Source organism: Ranitomeya imitator, chromosome 2, assembly GCF_032444005.1.
Source record: "Ranitomeya imitator isolate aRanImi1 chromosome 2, aRanImi1.pri, whole genome shotgun sequence".
In the NCBI taxonomy this organism is placed as follows: Eukaryota; Metazoa; Chordata; class Amphibia; order Anura; family Dendrobatidae; genus Ranitomeya; species Ranitomeya imitator.
Window position 1 is genome coordinate 150,761,602 of NC_091283.1, and position 18,260 is coordinate 150,779,861.

The window sequence follows — 18,260 nt, forward strand, 5'->3', positions numbered from 1 at the left end:
CCTTCCCAGACCCATAACTTTTATATTTTTCCATCAATATGGCCATGTGAGGGCTTATTTTTTGCGGAACGAGTTGTACTTTTGAACGACACCATTGGTTTTACCATGTCTTTTACTAGAAAACGGGAAAAAAATTCCAAGTGCGGTGAAATTGCAAAAAAAAGTGCAATCCCACACTTGTTTTTTGTTTGGCTGTTTTGCTAGGTTCATTAAATGCTAAAACTGACCTGACATTGTGATTCTCTAGGCCATTACGAGTTCATAGACATCTAACATGTCTAGGTTATTTTTTATCCAAGTGGTGAAAAAAAATTCAAAACTTTGCTTAAAAAAAAAACAAAAAAGTGCCATTTTCCGATACCCGAAGCGTCTCCATTTTTCGTGATCTGGGGTCGGGTGAGGGCTTATTTTTTGCGTGCCGAGCTGTCGTTTTTAATGATACCATTTCGGTGCAGATACATTCTTTTGATCGCCCGTTATTGCATTTTAATGCAATGTCACGGCGACCAAAAAAACATAATTCTGGCGTTTTGAATTTTTTTCTCGCTACGCTGTTTAGCGATCAGGTTAATGCTTTTTTTTATTGATAGATCGGGCAATTCTGAACGCGGCGATACCAAATACGTGTAGGTTTTTGTTTTTTTTAATTGTTTTATTTAGGATGGGGCGAAAGGGGGGTGATTTAAACTTTTATATTTTTTTCATATTTTTAAAAACTTTTTTAACTTGTGCCATGCTTCAATAGCCTCCATGGGAGGCTAGAAGCTGGCATAGCCTGATCGGCTCTGCTACATAGCAGCGATCATCAGATCGCTGCTATGTAGCTGAAATGCAGGTGTGCTGTGAGTGCCGACCACAGGGGGGCGCTCACAGCAGGCCGGCATCAGTAACCATAGAGGTCTTAAGGACCTCTATGGTTACCTTCCTGATGCATCGCCGACCCCCGATCATGTGACGGGGTCGGCGATGACATCATTTCCGGCCACCCGGCCGGAAGCGCCGGTTAAATGCCGCTGTCTGCGTTTGACAGCGGCATTTAACAGGTTAATAGCGGCGGGTGAATAGCGATTTCACCCGCCGCTACTGCGCACACATGTCAGCTGTACAAAACAGCTGACATGTCGCGACTTTGATGTGGGCTCACCGCCGGAGCCCACATCAAAGGGGGTGACACGGCATGCGCAGTACTAGTACGGCGCATGTCGTGAAGGGGTTAAGCGACGCTGCAGCGATCTAGACAACGATGCCGATCGCTGCAGCGTCGCTGGAGAGCTGTCACACAGACAGCTCTCCAGCGACCAACGATCCCGAAGTCCCTGGGTAACCAGGGTAAACATCGGGTTACTAAGCGCAGGGCCTTGCTTAGTAACCCGATGTTTACCCTGGTTACCATTGTAAAAATAAAAAAAAAAAACACTTCATACTTACATTCCTGTCGCGTCCCCCGGCCTCAGCTTCCCTGCTCTGTGTAAGCGCGCTTGCCGGAAAGCAGAGCAGTGACGTCACCGCAGGGAAGCTGACGCTGAGGAACGTGACAGGAATGTAAGTATGTAGTGTTTTTTTTTTAACTTTTACATTGGTAACCAGGGTAAACATCGGGTTACTAAGCGCGGCCCTGCGCTTAGTAACCCGATGTTTACCCTGGTTACCCGGGGACTTCGGGATCGTTGGTCGCTGGAGAGCTGTCTGTGTGACAGCTCTCCAGCGACCAAACAGCGACGCTGCAGCGATCGGCATCATTGTCTAGATCGCTGCAGCGTCGCTTAATGTGACGGTACCTTTAGTTGGATAGGTTGCCTGGCTGTGAAGAAAAAAAAAAAAAACTTGATTGCATGCTGTAGCATGCACGATATCGTTGCTACGTCACAAAAAGCAACGATATCGTTAACGATATAGTTATGTGTGACAGTACCTTTAGGCTCAGACGTGAGAAAAAAAAATGCCTAAGGCTATGTGCACACGATGCGGATTTGCTGCGGATCCGCAGCGGATTTTTCTGTGCAGAAACGCTGCCGATCCACACTGTGATTTACAGTACAATGTAAATCAATGTAAAAAAAAAAAGCTGTGCACAAGGGGCGGAAAAATCAGTGCGGAATTGCTGCGGATTTAAAAGAAGTGTATGTCACTTCTTTTGTGCGGATCTGCAGCGTTTCTGCACCCCTCCATGATAGAAATCCGCAGTGGCAAAAACTGCAGAAAATCCTCACAAAAACCGCGGTAAATCCGCAGCTGCGGATTTTGTGCAGAAAATTTTGTACCACATTTCCTACGTGTGCACATACCCTAAAGGCGATCTTCTCAGTGATACTTGTACATCCGGACTGCAATGGTGACAGGAACCCTCCTTCATAGCTAGAGGAAAGTAGGTCTCTTCCCATAACAGAGGGTGATTAACTACTGTGAGCCAGCTGGACTATAGGTTCTCAACTGTTAGGCTATGTGCGCTGTCACTTGCGGCACCGCTGCGGGAGAAAATTCTCACGCAGCTGTAGTGCCGTAAAGTGAGAGCACGAACTCCGATGAACTACACTACAGGAGTTTTATCCGGTCAGTGTATCATCGGAGGCCCTGTAAAGCGGTCACATCTCCCGATGTGACAGCTCTACAGTGGAGATCGTCGTGGGACACTCGTTATTAAATGGACTACATCAGAACAGGGAGTATTTGTGTTGGTTTATTATTTTATTTTTTTTGCAGGAGAACGAGGGTGTCGCAGGAATTAAGCGTATAATAAATATGGGAAACGGTGTTTTGTTTAATTTCATTAAAACACTTTATTCTGGTTGTGTGTTTATTTAACATGTAACAACTATATGATTAATAATGGATAGGTGTCTTATTGACGCTTCTCCATTACTAAGCCGTGGGCTTGATGTCACCATACAATACAAAGGTGACATCAACCCCACAACTATTTCCCCACTTGCCACCGCTACAGGGCAAGTGGGAAGAGAGAGGCTAAGTGCTGGAATTGGGGCATCTTAGAGATGCGCCATTTCTGGGGCAGCGGAGAGCTGGTGTTTGTAGCCATGGGGAGCCCGAAAATATCCATGGCCCCTTACTAGGCTATTAATATCAGCCCAGAGCTGTCTGCATCGGTCATCGGTCCCCAAACCATCACGGATTGTGGAAACTTCACACTAGACCTCAAGCAGCTTAGATTGTCCTTCCATTCTTCCTCCATACTCTGGGACCTTGATTTCCAAGGTCTAGTGTAAAGATCCACGATCAATGATGGTTTGGGGAACCATGTCATCTGCTGGTATAAGTCCACTGTGTTTTTTCAAGACCAAAGTCAGCGCAGCCATCTACCAAGAAATTTTAGAGCACTTCATGCTTCCCTCTGCCAACAAGCTTTTTGGAGATGGAAATTTAATTCTCCAGTAGGAATTGACACCTGTCTACACTGCCAAAAATACCAATACCTGGTTTTAAAACAGTATCACTGTGCTTAATTGGTCATCAAACTCACCTGATCTTAACCCCATAGAGAATCTATGGGGTATCGTCAAAAGGAAGATGAGACACCAGACCCGACAATGCAGACGAGCTGAAGACTGCAATCAAAGCAACCTGGGCTTTGTCCCTGGCCGCCAGGCTAGGGCTGGTACTAGACGAATAATGGACCCTGTGGGGATGGCGGAGCTTTCGAAGACTCCCAGTGTACTCCTGTCATTAGACGTGGAGAAGACGTTTGACAGGGTGCACTGGGTTGAGTTTGGGATTGAGGGCCATTTATGCTCAGCTATTCTTTCTCTCTACTCAAACCCAAACGATAAGATTTTTTCTTCAGGCTTTAGGTCAGAGGGGTTCTAATGGAACCCACCAGGGGTGTCTTTCTCCTGTAATTTTTACTCTGGTTATGGAACCCCTGACGGAGGCTATCAGGAGAAACCTGGGGGTGTCAGGCATTAAGGTGGGCGACTCTAACCATGTAATTGGTCTATATGCAGACGATGTTATTATCGCCTGCACAAATATTGAGCAATCACTCCCAGCTAGAACGTCCACTTTGACACATTATAAACTTAACTCGTCCAAGTATTTAATCCTTCCAATTGGAGTCCTGACTGTCTTGAGGGAAAAATTAACAGCTACGTTACCTTTTCAGTGGGCCGAGGAAAGTATTCCTTATTTAGGGATAAATCTGTCAGCTTCCCGTCTCCTGGTTCAATCTAATGTACTCCCTTTACTTAACACTCTCGAGAAAGAATTGATGAGATACTCTAAATTGATCCTTTCATGGGTTGCAAGGATTCAATCCTCTAAAATGGTCTTTCTACCCAAATTAATCTACTTATTCAAGTGTCTGCTGGTGTTGTACCCCCCACCCCCAAATATATTTCTAAAATTCAAAATTTGATGGGGAGATTTGTATGGCTTAACAAACCCCCTCGTGTAGCAGCAAAAGTGTTGCAATATCCCTACAGGATGGGTGGTATGGGTATCCCCAACATACGAACCTACTATAAAGCTGCCCTTCTGTAGTCGGTTAGGGACTGGTGGCTATCTGAGACGCCCCATATGTGGTTGCAAATTGAGTCATTTCTTTCCAGGGGCAGGTCAACAAGACCTTCACTTGAAATCAAATAAATCAGACCTACAGGACATAAGCCAATCCTTTTAAAAATGGAGGCAATGGTTGGGGTCTGGAGACAATAAGTATTAAACCAACTGAATATGCCCGTCTGATCGGTCGATTAGGTCAGTCGAACCTCATATACCCTCCCTATCCAAGTATGTCAAGATGGGAGGCTGCGGGTATTAAATCATTGGGAGACCTTATAGATGACTTTGGCTTAATTCCATTTAATGATATCCTGACTTCTCATCCATCCCTGAGGGTGGCCTTTTATCAATACCTTCAAGTTAGGCATTCGCTTTACACTGGACCTACTCCTTGGACTTTACCTTTGACTTCTTCCCTAAAAGATTACTTTTCTCCTCTGGCAGGGAAAACTGGGGCTCATCTCCTTTTTATAAGATGCTTAATAATCCCCCCTGGGAGAGAACACTCCCATACATGATAAAGTGGGAAAAAGAATTGAAATTCTCTTCATCCTCTCAGAAGTGGCATAATACTAGCAGTCTAGTACAAAAATCCTCTAGATGTGTTAATCACCTAGAGCAGATTAAAAAAACTGCACTTCAGATAGTATCTTGATCCGGTGAGAATAGCTCACTTCTTCCCAAATTATTCCCACCTTTGCTGGAGAGGTTGCAAGCAAAAAGCTTCCTTGAGCCGTATGTGGTGGGACTGTCCGATAATTCTTCCATTCTGGCTTCGGGTTCTGGGGGGATTCTCTGGCCTAAAATGTGTGAGCACATATCAAAAACCCTGTCTGGCGGTTTTACATCTTGGTCTAGACAATTATCTGGTCGAGATGGGGACAGTTCTTTCACATGTTCTGAAATCTGCAAGATTTTTGTGTTGCTGCAAACCTGAAGTCCCTGAACCCTCCCTGTATTCAAGAGCTTATTAACAAGGTAAATTCTCACCTTGAATACAAATATTAATTAGCTTCTTCCCTTAAGCAGAAGGAAAGGGGAGTTCGTTCTTGGGCCCTCTGGCTGGATTCTTCCTTAGCAGCCCCTCTATTGGCCATAACGGATACTGACCTTCCTTTCGGAGTCTAGAGTTGCTTGATACTAGGTCCTTTACTTTCTACTTTTAGAATCATTGTTCATTTGTTTTAAGGTCTGTTGCTTGTCTTACTAAACACCTCCCTCCTACCCTTGGTTGTGTATTTCCTGTTGTAACAAAATGAGAGTTTGGACTCAAGTTATTGCAGTTCAAACTGTTCAGCTCTCATTTCTGTGGTTTTAATTTGATGTGTTATTGATCTGCGACTATGCATTTTATTGTACTCTGCTATGTTTATGCTCTCGATAAAAGATTTTGGATAAAAAAATAAATAAATAAATATAGCAACCTGGGCTTCCATAACACCTCAGCAGTGCCACAGGCTGGTCACCTCCATGCCACGCTGCATTGATGCAGTAACTGATGCCAAAGGAGCCCCGACCAAGTATTGAGTGCATTTACTGAACATACATTTCAGTAGGCCAACATTTCGGATTTTAAAATCATTTTTATTTCAAGCTGGTGTTATAAAGTATTCTCCGAGTATTTATTAGTGTTTGGGAGATTTCGTTTTCATCACGTCAGCTGAATGATTTACAGCTATTAGCCAGGCTGAATACATGTGGGGATTGCCTGGTAATCCCCACATGTAATCAAGCTGGCTAATAGCTGTAAATCATGCTGCTGAGGCAATGAAACTTCATCTCCGAGCAGTGATAAATACTCGAGACCACCCGGAGAATACACTAGCTCATCACTAATAATGACATTTGGGTTTTCACTGGCTGTAAGCCATAATCAACAGGAAAAAAAAAAAAATACTTGAAATAAAGCAGTTTGTAAACAACTATAACATATGAGGTCCACTTTTTGTATCGAAGAACTGAAATCAATTAACTTTTTGATGATATTCTAATTTTGGGAAATGCAGATGTATAATGCATTGCATGTCAAGGATGCCTTGTACCGTTACACTATACGATTTACCAACGACCACGACCAGCGATACGACCTGGCCGTGATCGTTGGTAAGTCGTTGTGTGGTCGCTGGAGAGCTGTCACACAGACAGCTCTCCAGCGACCAACGATGCCAAGGTCCCCGGGTAACCAGGGTAAACATCGGGTTACTAAGCGCAGGGCCACGCTTAGTAACCCGATGTTTACCCTGGTTACCAGCGTAAAAGTAAAAAAAAAAAAAACACTACATACTTACATTCCGGTGTCTGTCCCTTGCCGTCTGCTTCCCGCACTGACTGACTGCCGGCCGTAAAGTGAAAGCACAGCACACTGTGCTCTGCTTTCACTTTACGGCCGGCACCCAGTCAGTGCGGGAAGTAGACGGCAAGGGACCTGACGGACATCGGAATGTAAGTATGTACTGTTTTTTTTTTTTTTAAATTTACGATGGTAACCAGGATAAACATAGGGTTACTAAGCGCGGCCCTGCGCTTAGTAACCCGATGTTTACCCTGGTTACAAGCGAACGCATCGCTGGATCGGTGTCACACACACCGATTTAGCGATGACAGCGGGAGATCCAGCGACGAAAGAATGTTCCAAACGATCTGCTACGACGTACGATTCTCAGCAGGGTCCCTGATCGCTGCTGCGTGTCGGACACAGCGATATCGTATGGATATCGCTGGAACGTCACGGATCGTACCGTCGTAGCGACAAAAGTGCCACTGTGAGACGGTACCCTTAGACAAAGATTCTGGCATTGTCTAAACAGCCTCTTGTAGCTTGTCATGAGGACCTCAGGGTTCCATAATGATCGGATCCTTGTGATAATACGCTGATTGAATGGGAGAGGGAGGCTGTGCGGGCACCTCTCCAGGCTGTGACAGCTGGGGCTTACGCCATCATGTAAGCCAGGCTCTCGTGTCCACCTGATCGCTATGACATACCTATACATTAAGGTACAGAACACCTATCCAACCAGGACATATAGGTATGTCAAAGGCAATGAAGGGGTTAACCCCTTTAGCTACAAAACCCCTGCCATTGCATGGTGTGACACCACGCCTCAGGCACATTGCAGAAATACTGGCAAATGAAGCAGTTTGATAGCACAATCACTAGACACATGGACAGAAGATCTTTTTTTTTTATTTGAAATATTTTATTAGGAAATTTTTTTTTTTTAAAGGAAGTGGGGGTGGGGGTGGGGGGGGGGGGAGAAAAAAAAATAAATTTGTGAGCTATAGCACTAACTGTGACCAAACAGTGTTTACAAATGCATGGCTTCTACACACATTTCCTCTTAAAACAAGTTAACATCCTCCCACCCCCAAATTAGGGTGACCCGTTTCCTTACCCCTTATTAAACTGCTTGACCCCAAACTTCACTTATTAGGAAGGTGCATCGTCACCATATACAGCAATCCCTCCTTTTAGAGCTTTCTTTAGACTTATTTTCTTCCATTGTAAGAAACAAAGCACTAAAACAGTTTCTTTGTAGAGTAGCGCTGTACAGCACTTTCCATCCTCATCAGATGGAACTTGTACTGTGTTGTATAAGCAGACATGTCTCCACATACACAGGAAAGCTCAGCTCCCAACGCTGAGAGACCATGCTGGGGGCCACAAACTTACTGAACGGCATGCATAGGCAGAAACATAAGTGCTAGTACAGGAGCGCGGTAATTTGCTGATTTGGGAATGAAATAAAAAAAATTATGATCATTAGAAAAATTTATTTTATATTTTAATTATACTGAACAGTAATGGAATTTTTAAATTACATGGTTTTAAATAGTGTATCTGGCAAATGTCGACCTTCGCTATCCACACACTGCTGCATACGTTTTCTGAAGTTTTCATGAACTCTAACAAGCATGTTCACTGGTATTCTGCCAATTTCAGCTTCAATATTGTTCCTTAGGTCTTCCAAGGTGTTGGGACGGTTGATATACACCTTAGACTTCAGGTAACCCCAAAGGAAAAAATCGCATGGGGCTAAATCTGGTGAGCGTGCTGGCCAGTTCACATCTCCCCTCAAAGAGATAAGCCGTCCAGGAAACATTTGCCTCAAACAATTCATGGTAACCCTCGCTGTGTGTGCAGTGGAACCATCCTGTTGGAACCATGTATCCTCTAGTTCCATTGCCTCAAGAGCCGGCTGAAAATAATCCTGTATCATAGACAAGTACCGTTCGGAATTCACAGTTATGGCACGACCATTATCCTGAAAAAAGTAAGGACCAATGATGCCTACTCGTGATATGGCGCACCACACAGTGACGCGGTCCGAATGCAGAGGTCTCTCGTGAACTTCTCTGGGGTTTGTTTCACTCCAGTAACGCATATTTTGTTTGTTTACACACCCACTGAGGTGAAAATGTGCCTCATCAGAAAAAAACACAATTGCGTCACGGGGTATCGTTGCTAACATGTCTTCACAAGAGGTCCGCCGTGTCAAATAGTCCCATGCTGACAAATGTTGGACCACGCACATTTTATACGGGTGAAAATTCAGTTCATCGTGAAGAATCCGGTGGAGAGAACGTCTTGAAATGCCAAGAGCAAATGATTGCTTCCGAGCAGAGTGTTTCGGAGATTGCAGTACTGCTGCTCTAACTCTCTCGATGTTTTGTGGTGTTGTAATCCTTCTCTCAGGTCCCCTTCGTACACATGACACATTCCCTGCTGTTCTGAATGCATTCACCCAATTTACAATTGATTGCCGTCCAGGAACACGTCCGCGTGGAGGAACAGCGAATTGTAAACGAAAAGCACGCTGCACTGCAATGATCGAGTGGGCATTTGAAAAATACGCTTCAACACAAAATGACCTCTCCTCACGTGTCCACTGCATGATGGCAACTGAAAGGCAGAAAAATACAAATCTCCCATCAGACACTGTAAGCCACACCCACTCTCCCCTCTCTTCGACCGACAGTGCCGCCACAGCATGCAGTGCAAAAAAGCAAATTACCGCGCTCCACCCTGTACAACACACAGAGGCGCTGACCAGAGCAGTGCACGTTTTCTCCCCGGTTCCTGAAGAACGATCTCCCACAGGACACAAAACTCACATCTAATCCTCGTCACGGCCTCATACAGCAAATGACATCCTAAAGGTTAAAACAAAAAAAAAAGTTTTAGCCCAAGAGATATAAGAGGCTTATAAGATTTAAGTAGTAAATAAGGTTAAACAAGTTGTCACTGAACAAACTGATGGGGATTCGGACCACCAGGAGCTGAACAACTAAGGCACGATGTCACTTAATTATGCCACATTCTGCAAAGGCTACAGAGCCACAAGTCATGCAGCTATATTGCAGCTCAATACAAGTCAATAGGGTCCAATTGCAAAAACCAACAAGTCGCAAAAAGTCCCAAATAGTTCGATTTTTTCAGCTTGCTTGTCAAAGTACCATAGAGGGTTGCAATGTGACCCCATTGATTGTTACTGTACTGCGATACCTAGATAACTTTGGCTACATGACTTGTGTCGTGGCCAAAATCACTGTGTAGCCCTAGCCTTATTTAGCTGAGACACGAAGATGAGCCATTGCTCACAAGGCCCTATCTTACCACCTACCATACTAAGAGGTGCACAGCCATAAGGAGCATTAACACTGAGCCCCTGTGGTCAGCCCACCCACCAAGGACCCCAGAAGATTCAACAAGTGTCCTGCTGGAAATCATTCTGAGTACCCACAGTGGGCACCGAGTGTAGACACAGCAGAGTTCCTCTATGCCACCAAATGACACAAACATGAAACCAAGGTCATGTCTGCAACGCCTCTAGGGGCAGGGAAAGCTGGAATAAGACGGCAGACAAACCTGAGCAGACAAGGCTCCAGAGACGCTGCGCCCATCCTGCAAGAAAAAGAAAGATGATGTTACCAAGACCTTACAAATCCAACAAAAAGAGTGAATCATCTAAGCACCAAGCCGCTAAAATAAAGGCAAAGCCCCAATACCGGGACACAGGTGGCACTGAATAAAATGAGGGTCGGAATCTAATTACGGTACTCACAGACAGACACCAAAACAACCACCGCTCAGTAATTTTCCTCACTTCGCTGTGCACAGAACAATCATTTTATGCCATTAGACTGTACCGTAGCTGTTCTCAGTAGAACATGTTCTATGCACACAGGCCTTTTCCCTCCTTATGGACCAGACTCAGTTTTAGGTTTTATCACGTTCTTTTAACATTAAACTTTGTCAGATCTTCAATTTTAGCCTCATTCACGATTTATGGGGATTCTTTTTTTTCTTTTATATACTATTTTAGCAGATATTGGGGAAAGTATAAAGAAACACAGGAAAAGTCCGTCCATTTCACTTTTTTCCCACTGCTAAAGACATTTTAAATTGAGTTTCCCTTTTCTTAAATTACTTTTATATATTGAAAGCTTGCAAGGCTAAAAAGCTGCGTTTCAGACTGCGGTATCTGTTTTATTTATGCTTTTATCACACACTGCCCTCAGTCTTAGAAGAACTTTGGGGGAAATAATAATAATCTTCATTTATATAGCGCCAACATATTCCACAGCGCTTTACAGTTTACTAGTTTCAAACAACAGTCATAAGTAATTTTAATATAATTCATCATTTTTACTCCCATTGTAACTGGTCGAACAGCCCCAGCTGCAGGGAAATTCCAGCCTCCTGACTGGGCCTCCTAGGACCCAGCCTCTCCTGTGCTCTCCCTGCATCCAAAGATCACATGACCGCTGGGTCCGGATGGTGCATTTACTTTTTAAAACACTGCATAAGGTGTGGACTGCCCGGATGTCTATAGTTTATTTTACTTTGGAGTAGATAAAAATCATTTCCCCCATCAAACAAGCAGTTTTGTTGAGTGATCGGCAGCCTGTTCAAACTGCCTTTTTATTGGGAAGCAAGTGTTCCCCTTATCCCCTGTCCACAATAGTCCGTATAAGTGCGCCCATAGATAGCGGCTGCCTGAGCTGTAACTACAGGGTGGGCCATTTATACGGATACACCTGGGTGGACCATTTATAAAGTTGCATTAAAAAAAAAAAAAAATGGCCAACTTCAAAATGGCCACCCACCTTGAAAAGTTTCCCCCTCCCATATACTAATGTGCCACAAACAAGAAGTTGATGTCACCAATCATTCCCATTTTAGGTGTAACCATATACATGGCCCACCCAGGTGTATCCATATAAATGGCCTACCCTGTACATGAATAAGCCAAGGCTTTACCATCTGAACCACCATCTTCTGCAGATAAATTCACTCACGTGCACCCAGTGCGAAGCCGCTTCACATGTGAGAGTGAAAAGCAGCATGTGCAGAAACTAGAAGCCCCCAAAACATTAGACTGTTAGCCGACGATGCGTGGGCCTCAGGCCTATTGTCAGAGTGGATCAGACACGTTTGATTTTGGACTACCGATTGCCGTCTCTCGGAGATTATTCACTGGCAGAGATGTCAGTCGGTGGCTTTCTCAGTGAACACAGGAGCGTACGCCAAGACGGCTGTGCCCAGCCGATCATCCAAAGCATGGTTTGGCCGACAGCCATGTAATGTGTATGGATGTCTGTAAGGCTACGTTCACATTAGCGTTGTGCGGGGCAGCGTCGGGCGCAGCCGCGGCGACGCATGCGTCCCTATATTTAACATGGGGAGCGCATGGACATGCGTTGTCTTGCGTTTTGTGACCCATGCGTCATTTTGGCGCAACTGTCAGGGCGCAGAGGACGCTGCATGATGCAGTTTTTTTCTGCGCCAAAAATCATGCAAAAATGAACCCACGCATCACAAAAAGCTGCGTTGTGCATTGCGTCGCCGACGCTGCCCTGCACAACGCTAATGTGAACGTAGCCTAATGCAGCTTTGTGAAGCCCTGGACAGAAGCCACATCAAAAATGGTAATTACGACACTCCTGTGGATGGTGCCCAAGTAGGATCCTATCCCATGGAAACCTTGGAGAAAACTTGGCACTCAGGTAAATGTTGTAAGCAGATAAGTGTATTTTGTGCAGGCAATCCAAAAGTAAAGAAACGTTTCGGTCCTACCATGACCTTCATCAGACAGAAACGAAGGCTCAGGATATGCAGCATGCTGTAAAATTATCTGCTCACAGCATTTACCCCAGTGCCAAGTTTTCTACAAGAACAACATTCAGATGTCCGGCTGGAAATCATTCTGAGCACCCACCCAGCGGGCACCGAGTGTAGACGCAGCCGTGCTACTCTATGCCACCTAATGACACAAGCATGAAACCAAAGTCATGTCTGCAACGCCTCTAGGGGCAAACAAAGTCTTAAAAAAAAAATAAAAAGAAAGTTTCAGGAAAAGCATCACCTGTACAGATGAGGATCCAGATAACCTGTATGCAGCCTGCAAGGCAAAGGGAAAAAAGTTATTATACACAAAATCTGCTAACTACAACCACCATCATTACCTACATGCAATCTGGTCAGTAACAGTCAGTGAGAATTCCAAGGAAACAGTCTGAGCAGCACCTTCTGGCTGTGTTCACACGTTGCGGTTTCTTCGCGTTTTTTTCCGATAAAAACGCTATAAAACCGCAAAAAAACTGCATACAATAAGCATCCCATCATTTAGAATGAATTCCGGATGTTTTGTGCACATGATGCGTTTTTTTCCGCAAAAAAAACGCATACCGCACAAAATCCGGACATGCTCTATCTTTTTGCGTTTTTTTGGCAGATTTCCCACTCCAAAATGCATTGGGAAGTGTCCGGAAAAAAACGCGTCAAAAACGCATGTGGTTTTCTTGCGGATTTCATGCAGAAAATGTCCGGAATTCTCAGGAATTTTCTGCATGAATTCCTGAACGTGTGCACATAGCCTTTAATAGGAATGTGAACAGGTGCAATCTGTGGGGCCATGTCTGATGGGATAAAAAGGTTTACAGCTACAATCACAGCCATGTGACACGTCCGTGTGCCGGACGGTTTTTAAAACCTTGAAGTGTGACGGGCCAATAAAGACTGGATAACGTACGGACGAGCCATGTGGGTTGTGATATTTTGCTCACCCATTGACCGGAGTACAAGATTAATAAAACATACAGAAGGTCACTCAGTTATATAGGACCCGGCTGCCAGAGCAGAAATCATAATGCAGCAGTTAACAAGTGTCCAGCTGTAAGCCATTCTCCGCACCCACACACCGGGCACCAAGGGTAGACACAGCAGAGTTCCTCTATGCCACCTAATGACACAAACATGAGACCAAGGTCATGTCTGCAACGCCTCTAGGGGCAACTTACATCACACCCCCTGCAAGATACCACAGTGAGCCACGTTCCCAACCCCGAGGGGAACTACAAGCCCCAGAACGAAAGGAATAATCAACGTACTATACCCTGAGGAGCAACTCACATCCACCCAACGTCCTGAAATACAGGAAACCTGAGCCCCCTCTGCTCTATGATGAGGCAACACTATAATATTATTATACAATATAATCTACGACCCCAGCGGAAAACTCACACAACACGAGTCGCGGCCAGACCGACCCTTCCCGCCGCGCAATCAGAGGAGAAAGAGAAATTACACGCGCTCACAGAGCTTTATATAGCCGCCTACGGCGCGTCGGAGGCGTCAATTCTATAATGCGACAGTCTGCCACCAGATGGCAGCAGAGAAGCCACTTCGGTTCTGTTTATGGAGAGTCAGACATTGATGCTGTAAAAAAACAATATGCAGCTAGATGGCGGCAGAACATACACAGAAATCCTATAAGGGCGAAAACATAATTATTACATCGTGTTTCATAATGTAATCTGCGCTGGAAAGATATGTACAGAGATTAATGGCTAGAATGGAGTCATAGGAGATATCTCATATAGTTAGCTGCTGGGCTCACATAGTAACTGGTATAATACAGTTGCTATCAGGGCCGGTTTTAGACAACGTGGGGCCCTGGGCAAGAATGTAAAGTGGGGCCCTAAATGCTCACGTATTGCACCGTCACACAGAAACATTTCTGTTTTATTAACGTGCTGAGCTCAGGCCGGTAAACGAGCGTGATTGACAATATTGAAGTCGTTCGACGCTTGTTTCCCGACCTCTCTAGGGTAGATGCACACATTCAGTAACTGGCAGCACTTTGAACGCAGCACACGTCCGCTGTCGCCTACTGAACGCAGGTGAATCTGCATGTGTGCATAGAACTGTGCGGATTCACCGAGGCCAATACATTGTATGGGTGAAATTTATCTTGCAGAGACTCGCATCTCTGCAAGATACATAGACATGGTGCGGTCTGTGGAGACGCACCACATGTCTTTCTCTGCAGATAAGCCACGGGCATCTGTGTACGCACAATGGAGATGGGATTTCTTGAAATCCCATCCAATATGCTGTAACATCTGGACACTGCACAAGTACGCAGCGGCCAACCCACATCGTTTACTGACCGTGTGCACCTACCTTTACTACGGCTGAGGAAGAATGATTGGCACAGATACTCCTCGATACAGTATAATGCAGGTCCCCTATAGTACATATAGTAAAATGCACTCCCCATGGTCCTTGATAGAGTATACTGCAGCCCCCCACACATGGGCGGACATACCGCCGATTCAACTGATGCGGCTGCATCGGGGCCCGGAGGCTCCTGCAGGGTGGCTAATAGTGAGGGCAATCTGGCCAGTTTATCCGGCCCCGAGGCTCCTGGGGGCCCCTGGCCAGATTGCCTTCATGTGCAGCGGGCAGGGAGCAATCCCTGCACCTCCACTGCCTGCAAGAGAAAATGGCAGCGGAGCGGAGCTACAGGGAATGGATCTGTCCTGCTTCCTGTCTCACACAGCAGCTCAATGACATAATCATTTAGCACCGTGGCTGTGTGAGACCGGAAGCTGCCGCCAATGGTGCAGCTTCAGTATACCGTATGCAGAGGTGAGGTTTGTGTGTATGCAGAAAGGTGAATGGTGCTGTGTCTGTGTGTGTGTGTATGTGTATGCAGAGAGGTGAATGGTGCTGTGCTGTGTGTGTAGGTGGAGGAAAGGGCAATGATGGGGCAGAAGGTAATGATTGGGATGACAGAGAGAGAAGGAAATGATGGGGGTGATGGGACAGAAGGCAATGATTGGGTTGACGGGAGAGGGCAATGATGGGGTGATGGGGCAGAAGGCAATGATTGGATTGACGAAGAGGGCAATGATGGGGTGATGGGGCAGAAGGCAATAATTGGGCTGACGGAGATGGCAATGATAGGCGTGGTGGGGGAGAAAGAAATGATGGGGGTGGTGGAAAGGGCAATAATGGGGGTGGTGGGGAGGAGGCAATGATGGGGGTGGTTGAAAGAGCAATAATGGGGGTGGTGGGGGAGGATGAAATTATGGAGGTGGTGAATGGGCAAAGGAGAGGAGGAAATGATGGAGGGTGTAATGGGCAATGATCGGGTGGTGGGGGAAAAGACAATAATTGGGATGGTGGGGAGGAGGAAATGATGGAGGTCGTGGAATGGGTAATGATGGGGGAGAAGACAGTGATGATGGCAGAGGAAAGGACAATGATGGGGGTGGTGGGGAAGAGGAAATGATGGGGTGGTGGAATGGGTAATGATGGGGTGATGGGGGAGAAGACGATGGTGGCAGTAGAAAGGACAATGATGGGGTGAGGGAGAAAATAATGGAGGTGGTGGCATGGGTAATGATGGGGTGGTGGGGGAGAAGACAATGATGGTGGCAGTAGAAAGGACAATGATGGGGTGAGGGAGAAAATAATGGAGGTGGTGGCATGGGTAATGATGGGGTGGTGGGGGACAAGACCATGATGATGACAGTGGAAAGGACAATGATGGGGGTGGTGGGGGAGGATGAAATTATGGAGGTGGTGGAATGGGTAATGATGGGGTGGTGGGGAGGAGGAAATGATGGAGGTGGTAGAATGGGTAATGATGGGGTGGTGGGGGAAAAGACAATGGCAGTGGAAAGGACAATGATGGGGGTGGTGGGGGAAGATGAAATGAAATGGGTAATGAAGGGGTGGTGGGGGAGAAGGCAATGATGGTGGCAGCGGAAAGAACAATGATGGGGTGGTGGGGAGGAGGCAATGATGGAGGTGGTGGAATGGGCAATACTGTAATGGGGTGGTGGGGAGAAAGCAATGGAGGTGAAGAGGGCAATAATGGGATGCGGAGGGAGGACAATGAGGGGTGTGGGGGAAGGGGGATTTTTAATGGATTTAGGAACAGGGGGAGGTGGAGGAAGACATTATTATCGATTATGTCTAACACCATCCCTTAGTATACAGTGTACTCACTTATGTATAGCACAGTCCCTTAATATATAGTGTACTCACTTATGTATAGCACAGTCCCTTAGTGTAGTGTACTCACTTATGTATCACACCATCCTTAGTTACAGTTTCCTCTTTTGTTATATATAACACCGTCCCTTATTACGTACCATCCTCTCTAGTTATACAGTGGGGCAAAAAAGTATTTAGTCAGTCAGCAATAGTGCAAGTTCCACCACTTAAAAAGATGAGAGGCGTCTGTAATTTACATCATAGGTAGACCTCAACTATGGGAGACAAACTGAGAAAAAAAAATCCAGAAAATCACATTGTCTGTTTTTTTATCATTTTTTTTGCATTTTATGGTGGAAAATAAGTATTTGGTCAGAAACAAACAATCAAGATTTCTGGCTCTCACAGACCTGTAACTTCTTCTTTAAGAGTCTCCTCTTTCCTCCACTCATTACCTGTAGTAATGACACCTGTTTAAACTTGTTATCAGTATAAAAAGACACCTGTGCACACCCTCAAACAGTCTGACTCCAAACTCCACTATGGTGAAGACCAAAGAGCTGTCAAAGGACACCAGAAACAAAATTGTAGCCCTGCACCAGGCTGGGAAGACTGAATCTGCAATAGCCAACCAGCTTGGAGTGAAGAAATCAACAGTGGGAGCAATAATTAGAAAATGGAAGACATACAAGACCACTGATAATCTCCCTCGATCTGGGGCTCCATGCAAAATCCCACCCCGTGGGGTCATAATGATCACAAGAATGGTGAGCCAAAATCCCAGAACCACGCGGGGGGACCTAGTGAATGAACTGCAGAGAGCTGGGACCAATGTAACAAGGCCTACCATAAGTAACACACTATGCCACCATGGACTCAGATCCTGCAGTGCCAGACGTGTCCCACTGCTTAAGCCAGTACATGTCCGGGCCCGTCTGAAGTTTGCTAGAGAGCATTTGGATGATCCAGAGGAGTTTTGGGAGAATGTCCTATGGTCTGATGAAACCAAACTGGAACTGTTTGGTAGAAACACAACTTGTCGTGTTTGGAGGAAAAAGAATACTGAGTTGCATCCATCAAACACCATACCTACTGTAAAGCATGGTGGTGGAAACATCATGCTTTGGGGCTGTTTCTCTGCAAAGGAGCCAGGACGACTGATCCGGGTACATGAAAGAATGAATGGGGCCATGTATCGTGAGATTTTGAGTGCAAACCTCCTTCCATCAGCAAGGGCATTGAAGATGAAACGTGGCTGGGTCTTTCAACATGACAATGATCCAAAGCACACCGCCAGGGCAACGAAGGAGTGGCTTCGTAAGAAGCATTTCAAGGTCCTGGAGTGGCCTAGCCAGTCTCCAGATCTCAACCCTATAGAAAACCTTTGGAGGGAGTTGAAAGTCCGTGTTGCCAAGCGAAAAGCCAAAAACATCACTGCTCTAGAGGAGATCTGCATGGA

The 18,260-nt window shown here is 45.6% G+C and overlaps 3 non-coding genes across 3 annotated transcripts; all 3 read right to left on the reverse strand.

Moving 5' to 3' along the window:
* Window positions 1-10,220: 10,220 nt before the first annotated feature.
* LOC138668336 (small nucleolar RNA SNORA17) lies at window positions 10,221-10,350 on the reverse strand. The gene has a single exon (XR_011319162.1). It is a non-coding gene; the product is annotated as a small nucleolar RNA SNORA17 (small nucleolar RNA).
* Window positions 10,351-12,698: 2,348 nt separating this feature from the next.
* On the reverse strand, window positions 12,699-12,830 carry LOC138668335 (small nucleolar RNA SNORA17). The gene has a single exon (XR_011319161.1). It is a non-coding gene; the product is annotated as a small nucleolar RNA SNORA17 (small nucleolar RNA).
* Window positions 12,831-13,676: 846 nt separating this feature from the next.
* Window positions 13,677-13,808, reverse strand: LOC138668337 (small nucleolar RNA SNORA17). Its single transcript, XR_011319163.1, has one exon. It is a non-coding gene; the product is annotated as a small nucleolar RNA SNORA17 (small nucleolar RNA).
* Window positions 13,809-18,260: the final 4,452 nt, after the last annotated feature.